Below are 8,461 nucleotides of genomic sequence, written 5' to 3' on the forward strand. Positions count from 1 at the left end.
AGCATCTTATACTTGCTAGCCAGGTGGTCAACTATTGTCTCCAGCCATTTTCCCCCCATGTCCTTTGTATGTCCTTTGCCATACAAAAGCTCTGCAGTTTAATGCAGTCCCACTTATCCAGCCTTTCTCCAAGAAATCTTCTCTTAGCATTTAGAGTCTGTGCCCCTGAGAAGATCATGCCTTGATGTTTCAATGTTCGTTTGGAGATCATCTGTGCAGGTTGACAGAGATGACAAAGCACAGGAGGGCAGTGAACCCTTTCGTGGTGGGCAGAGTTTCTGAACTGTGGGGGATGTTAGTAAATGTTGGTTTAGTAAATCTGTTCATCCAGATGTGGGTAAGGTGTTCCCCCAAGGTAAATGTGCCACTTGCTTTTTTCATTGTTAATAAATACACTGTTTAATGTTTAATGACATATGCTAAAAAATTCCTTTTAATCATGACTGTGTAAATGAAAATGTGAAAAATTCAGTTAAATGAATCTCCAAGGAGTTGAAATAGGTCCAGGTGGGAAAAAAATTCCACTCATGAGCAGCCTGATTTCCTGGATAATTGCTTCGAGTGAATGAATGGCTTGAGGATGAGCTGAGCGAGACGGGAGGCCTGTGTTCTCTTGTTCTAGTGTAGAGAGAAAGCCTTCTTCGATTGGTCATGCATGTCTCCAAAGCTGACATGGGGAACAAAAACCCTGCTGGAGTAACTGATTATGGTACAGAGTAGGAAGTCACACAGTAGCTCTTCTTTTTCTCTCAACATTGTAATAAAATGGTATTTTCACATGTTATTCAGCCCTGGTCTAGCTTGAAATCACGCTTTGTAGTGAATCCTGAACACTGCATCCTTCACTAATATGTACTCACAGTCAATCCTAGATTCAACATGCTTTTTAAAAAGAAGCAAAATAGTTAGAACAGAAATAAAAAAAAATAAAAAAAATAATAGAAACTCTCGTGTTAATGTCCGGCAAATCCATTCAGGAAGCCTGGCTCAGGTCATTTCTATTTTGTAATAAGGCCACCACCAAAGGATGTCAGTCCGTGTGTGCTTGTGTCTGTCTTTGTAGGTGTCTGTGTGTGACAACCACATTAGTGAGTGTGTGTTCACTTCTTTATTACAGCGCACATGTTAGAAAGGCACAGAACATCAATTTTACCAGATTTGAAGAAACAGCCTGAGTCCTCTCACCCATCACTTAACATCACTCATCATGCGCACATGGGAAATAGATTCTCACTTTTGCCTAATGACATACTAATCACAAAGTTAAAAGGGCGCAGCTTTAATCAAATACGTTGGAGAACTAGTGACGGTTCATCTGATAGGCTGACTCAGTCTTTTCATTTGAAGTGCATCCACTACTTTTTATCGTGTCCTCACACACTCCTCTCGAAGTCCACACCTTCTTTACCAGTCATTGCTGAGCTACATGAAATTTCAGTTCTTTCCTTTTGCTGTACCACACACTGAACCCTTAATAATGAACAGAAGTACTTTTGCTTTCCGGTCAGAAATCTACAGGATCCAGGTCCAGAGGAAAGAATATTCATGCTGTAACATCCTGTAGTGAAAGGTGGAAGAGCAACACAGGAGAGGGAGTGAGAGATGAGTTTGAAGGAAAAAAATGGGGAGCTTACATTTTTATGAGTCATAGTTCTGTTTTTCTGTTGGCCTTTTGTTTTGAAGCCCTTGTCACAATGAAGCATGACCCTTCCCATTTTTAATACAAGTCTAGGTCACACTTGGAGTTTGGGTCTTGGCTATTTCCCAATTCACCACTTTGGAGACCTTCTGAGTGTGTGAAGTCCCAGGGACGCCCGCCAGGCTGGAGCTTCATCGCAAGGCTATAGGCCTAAGTTACACAAGATAAATAACACGGAGGTTGAATGAATTTGGCTATTGGTGTAACACTTTCTCATCATTAGTGCTACTTCTCCTGGAATGAAAATTGTCTCTTGATTGGCTAAGTGCACAGATTCTAGTCCCCAGTAGGCGTTATTGCTTTTAATGATTCAACAAAGAAGAAAATGTATGGCTTTTAAGTGTGAAGCAATTTCAATTTTGTGATCCAATTTTGTGATCCTTCCATAGGGGAATTAACTGGATGGGTGATAACTCTGAAAATGATGTTTCCAAACTGAATGATAGAAAAGAAGCTGATGGTCAGAGACAGAAAACCTCAACACTTAGGTAAAATCACTTTTAGTAATGCTTGCTACATGGAGGGAAGCAGACTTTCTAACCGCAAAGAGTGTGGGTTAGTTTATCAGATATTCTGTTAGCCACTATCAGCAAACCTCTAAAATAGTATTATAATAGTACAACTTATTATGTTAAAATTTATGAATGCCCTATCCTCCCACATATCTGTGTATTTAATTATGATTTGAATGTGTGGATCACTGAAAATATATATAACACATTATAAACTACCTAGATTTGCAAAGAATGCTAATATTTTAGAATAAATTATATGTTTGTCAAGATGATTTAAATCAGACTTCAATTATTCTTTTTCAAAATATCCGATAATATCAGAATAATTTCTATCCTAGATGAAATTAGTCTTCATTTTTCAGCTTAAAATATTGCTAGTAGATAAACTGTAATCTGTTAGATTAACTACTAATTATTTCACAAATAAAATTCAAGTCTACTGTCTGGACATACCACATAAATTAAACTACTCATTGCTTTTTTAAAATGTTATTAATGTGTTCTTCTTGGGTACTTGTTTATTCCCTTTCATTATAAATGATTTATGTAATTCATTAGGTTGTGGTAATTATCATTTAAGCCTCATAAGGCTCTTGCTTATGCGAAGTTTGCTGGTATTGAATTATATTCTGGTTCTCAAGACAAGTTTGATAAGTTATTTCTGTGAATGATAATGATGCATTCAAGTGATATTTGCAATACAACTAGATAAAATCTAGCTTTTTCCTATTTTGACCTTAACTGGTGGAATTGGTAGGATTTATAAAGCAAGTGTTATGTATTGAGTACACTAAGGAAGTAAAGGAAAGAAAAACTGTGTGACAATATTCATTTAGGTTCTCCACCTATTGGTGGCAAGAGTTTGCCAGATACAAAATCTAACTGAACTGAAATCATCACTGTCTCAGCTTTCTAGCATTGTAGGCCTGTGTGAGTAAGGATTTCCAAAGTTTCTGATGTATTAGTGTTCTGTGCAAGTACACGTGCGTGATATACACGTGCGTGCAAGCACCCCAGCGCTGGGGTTTGAACTCAGGGTCTAGGTGCTGTCCCTAAGCGTTTTTGCTCAAGGCTAGCACTTTGCCACCTGAGTCACAGGTCTACACCCGGCCTTTTGATGTTTCTACTTCCAGCTTTCTCAGGCTTGCAAGGTGATGGTTAGATGCCTGCCTCCTGAAGAGTTAGGAGTAAAGGTGCGAGCTACTGGGCATCAGTGCTCTTTGAAAAGTAAATTGCCCTTCATGTTTATATTAAACTTAAAGATCAACATCATTAGCAATAATATAGTAAGTGTATCCGAGCCAGCAAAGCCAAAAAAGTGCTTCAGCCTTCTGCAGGAGATCAAATACTCTCACCTGTTGGCTGTGGCGCCCATGGGTTACGAGGGACAGACAGGAGACGGACCCCAGGGCACAGAGCTCCTCTGGTGGAGACGCACCCTACCTGCTTCCTGTACGTTGTAACTTGCCAAGTTCTTCTCCCATCTGCTCTGACTTTAACTAAAACAAACGCCAGAATGAAATGTGTGAGTTCATTAGTGTCTTATCTTTGAAGGTGCTCGTGTGCAATATAGATTTTAATTAAATGTTGAGGTAGTCTCATTACGCTGGTGCATGCCTGCAATTCCTGCTACTTTCAAGGCAGAGAGGAGATTCACACCTTGAGGTCAGGCCAGGCCAAACAAAGAAAGACTTAATCTCAGTGAAGCAAACGGGGTGATATACAGTCGTAATTCCATTGTTAAGCATATATAGTATATATTGTACATATATAATATACTGTTATATTATGTATTCTAATATGTTCTACATATAATATAACCACAGTGATATGATATATATATAATTTTGTGTGTATATGTATATAATTGTATATATTATTATATATGATAATATTTTATACATGATCTTCTCTAATGAATAAAATTTTCTCAAAAATATTACATGCATTTAATAAGTAATACAAATAACTAAAATATTTTGCCTCCAAAAATTAAATACAAAGATATGTTGTTAGACAGAAACATTTATTAAATATATTGAGAAAAAAGATGTGCTTTGATATATAAGAAAAAATTCAAAATTATCATTATATGTAATAATAAAATAAGTTTATATGACAAATACCTTTCATCTCAAGATACTTTTTAAAAATTTAATATTTAAACTTACGTATCTGCTCATCCATAAAATGATAGACTTCATTATCTTATCTGAAACTATAACCTTTTCTCTCTGCAAAACTATTGAAAAATGTGAGCATAAAGGCTGAAACTTGGTAAGTACTTAAAACATTTTAGCTTCTTTTACAAAAAATTGTCAGAGAGTAGAGAAGTTAAAAAGCCATATTTTAGAGAATATTTTTGATGAACTGCTCTAATCATGAAAAATGATCAATGTTGATTTTATATCCTTTTACTCTCTCCAAGTCATAATATCATTTAAAAATAGAAAACAGGAATTTTAGAGCACATATGAATCCCAAATTTTCATTGAATCAATTCTGATTAGATTTAGAGTTTAACTGCTGGTCTTTTATAGATTTTCCAGGAGGCTTTTTCCCCCACATATTTTGTTTCTGGACGGATCTATATGATAGGAATTTGTTTTAAAATTATTTTCTGACAGATAAAGTACTGTAATGAAATTTATTTTATTTATTTATTTTTGCTCTAAATTCTAACTTTCCTCCTTTCTCATCATGGCAAATCTAAGTTTTGAAAAAATAAAAAAAGATACTGCAATTTCCCATCATATGTCTTAGATGGAGAATTTACTTAATTCCCTTCAGATAAGACATGCTACCTTCTACATGACCCTGTTTTCATGAAAAAAAAAATCACCTACACCTTCTTTCAATACCTGTGTTTATACATGTCTCTGCCCTGCTAATGGACTCCGATAAGACTCTGCTTAGAGTACTTACAGGTTGTCAGCAACCACTGCATTGTCTGTAGACCAGAAGAGAAAAGGTGAAAACAGGTGATACACTGATATAAGCTGTATGCCAGGATGTCACGACAATCATAGGTAACGTTCCAGGGTTCCAGGCATTTGAAATGCCGTAAATTGTTATATGGAGATCAATTGTTATGATACTACATTATTATATTCATTAGTACATGTACCCATCCAGTCCATATATTATTCTATCTTTTATATCTATATTATATTATGTTCATTATATTTTTTCATTCATGATTCAGTGCTAGAGTGCTCCAAATATTTTAAGTGATAGACAAATGTAAAAAATGCACAAAAATGCAGAGAATGGTATAAGAACATGGTGAAGAACTATCAATCAATCAAAAGTCTATCCCTTAGTAAATACTTCAAATAGAATGGAAAATTAAAATTGGATGCCTAATCAGTAAAATAAATGAAAAAGAAAAAGAAAACTTCAAGATTTTAACCAGCACTTCCTTTACTCACATCGTGATTTACTAATGCAAATAATCTTGCTCATTTTCAAAGAGCCCAGTAATAAAGAGGTATGGCTGTGTTCTATCAGCTGCCAGAATTTTAAAAATCTGAGCTGCTGGGGCAGGAGCTTGGCCTAGTGGTAGAGTGCTTGCCTAGCATGCACAAAGACCCAGGTTCGAATCCTCGGTACCACATGCATAGACAAAGCCAGAAATGGTGCTGGAGCCCAAGTGGTAGAGCTCTAGCCTTGAGAAAAGCCCAAGGACAGTACTCAGACCCTGAGTTTGAGCCCTGGGACTGGCAAAAAAAAATCTGAGCTGCTTTGAAAGAATTACCCATTGCAGGAACTTATACCATGTGCATGCCCACAGGAAACTGAGTGAAGACTGGTACTCACAATATCGCAGAAAGGGTCTAAAATAAAACTACAGCAGACAATAGTATTTCCTGAAAGTGAAATATTAACTCTTGAAATTGTCAGTTGATTAAAATTTTCAATTTGACCTACTATGCAAACCAGGGACATAGGATTTCATTTTTGCATGTTTTTGTACATTAGAAAAACATGCTCAATAGTGTCCTGAGTTTGAACATTAAATTGCAATCATTAAGGCAAATAAAATATGTGTATAGAAGCACACACAGGCCTCACTGTCTGGATAAAGATGCATGGACCAAGGCAAGCTTAATGCACAGTTTTCTTATCATTCAAACACAATCTGTCTCATTCTTCAAGTATGCATTTCCATGGTCATAAGCATTTACCCACAAAGAAATGGAATCAAATTGCATTAGTCCTAAAGGCAATGAGTCAAACCACAAATGATCCCAGATCAAAGAGGACGGAAGCCTCCTTGATCTGTGCCGACAGCCACTGTATTGGGAATGTGTGATTGCATAGGGAATTGATAAATGGCGGCAGATAAATAAGGACTACTTTGTTCAAATATTTAAAGTGTTCTAGCTGGTGACTATATACAACTAATTTTATCCTTTATAAAATGATGAAAGAATAGCAATAAACTCGTAACATTGTTGCAAGAATTAAAAATGACACTTGGTTAGTTCTTAACAAATACATGTATTGCTAGCAGGATGCTGCTCTATCCTGAGACGAATTTGTATTTCAGTGCTTTGGTTCTTTTTTTAACTGGAAAAGTGATTTTGATAGTGGTCCTGGGAAGAATGTTAATCATAGGTCTGAAATACCAACACATTTTTGCCATGAGCTGTCTATTTCAGCTTCCCCCATGCACGGCAAAATTACAGGCAGTGTGCTTCCAATAGCAAATGGCTGAAACTCACCTTGGCAGTTAAACCCAGCAAGTCATTTGCAGGGTACAGATAGTGTACTTGGTGCTATGTTTTCTCATGGAGAGAACTGCCCTGGAGTGCACCGGGAGACCAGGACAGACATGAAACACCCCTTCAGTGTTCACCAAAAAGCACCGTCCATTCTGCTTGTCTATTCACCTCATCTCTGTTGTTACAGAATACCTGACTAGAGGGCCTTGGAAATGGTGCCTGGAGACAATGCTGCCGCACCACACTCATCCTGTGGTAAATGATCAACAGTAAAATATCAAAAATCTACAAGCTGTTCAGATCAACACAAGCAGTCAATCAATCACAGACTAGCCCTTTCAACGTTACAAATATACAAATATATGTATGTCTATTCACACACACACACACACACACACACACACACACACACACACACACACACACTAAATGAAATATACACTGCCAGCAGACACTGATTCACGGGAAAGCTGTGGCCCAGCTGTTTGGTCAGCAGTGGATCTGTGGAGGCCCCACCAGGAGGACGAAACTGAGCTCCTTGGAGCTCTCTGCAGGCAGCCACGCTCCCTTTTTTCTGTTTTATCATTGGTTTGTTTTTGTTTTTGACGGCTATGCTTTCACTTTCAAATAAATATACTCTGTGGGTTTTTTTTTTAAGGTCAAATAAGTTTATTGTAGAAGGAGGCTAAATAAAGCAATAAGGCAATAGCCTTCTCCCCTCCTCTCTCGATTAACTTCAACAATTTATTTAAATGACAATTACTAAATCTCTACAAATTTTCCTAGGGCTTTAAGCAAATGGAGAAACATTAATTCATAAACATCAGATTTCAATACTATCAAGACTGTGTCATCGGAGCCCACTTACATCTTTCCCTCTTTGGTAAAGTTTAGACCTAGATATTTTACTTTTCTCAAATCCATTAAGAATAGAATTGTTTATCTGATTCTTCCTCAGTTTGTTTGTTGTGGCTATATGTAGAGAATCTATCGATTTAAATTGTTGGTTTAATTGTTGCCACAGGCATTTCTCAGACTTAATAATCTGGGTTTTTTTTTTAAAGGGCGGGATAGCAGGATAAAGTCACTTACAAATAAATATGGATACTTTTATACTTCCTTTCCTATTTGACTCCCTTTCACTTCTTTTTCCTGTTTATTGCGCAGGACCGGGCTTGTAGTGCCAAACTGAATACGAGTGGAACACATCTACTTCAGTCCTTACTCAAAGGATGGATTTGCATTTTCCCCGTTTACCATGAGGTCGTCTATAGGCTTGCTGTTTGAATCATTATGAATACAGCTACACTTTGTTCCTAATGTCTTCAGAGCTTTTATGATACAATGTTGAATAATGCCAACCCCCTTTTTCTGCACCAGTTCAAATGATATGTGAAGTGTGTGGACAGAGAGCATAGAATATTAAAATACTCTGTGTCTATGTATGAATGTGGCATGATGAAACTGACAACTACGTGTATGTGGGGACGGAGTGCAATAAGTGAGGTGGATATGATGAT

At 36.9% G+C, this 8,461-nt stretch overlaps 1 long non-coding RNA gene across 1 annotated transcript; it reads left to right on the forward strand.

Moving 5' to 3' along the window:
• Positions 1-2,089: 2,089 nt before the first annotated feature.
• Positions 2,090-8,239, forward strand: LOC150049564 (uncharacterized). The gene is made up of 3 exons (XR_016538856.1): positions 2,090-2,187; positions 7,129-7,196; positions 8,109-8,239. It is a non-coding gene; the product is annotated as an uncharacterized LOC150049564 (long non-coding RNA).
• The last annotated feature ends 222 nt before the right edge of the window (positions 8,240-8,461 follow it).

The sequence above is a fragment of the Megascapheus bottae genome, chromosome 19 (assembly GCF_031878675.1).
Source record: "Megascapheus bottae isolate mThoBot1 chromosome 19, mThoBot2.hap1, whole genome shotgun sequence".
Taxonomy (NCBI): Eukaryota; Metazoa; Chordata; class Mammalia; order Rodentia; family Geomyidae; genus Megascapheus; species Megascapheus bottae.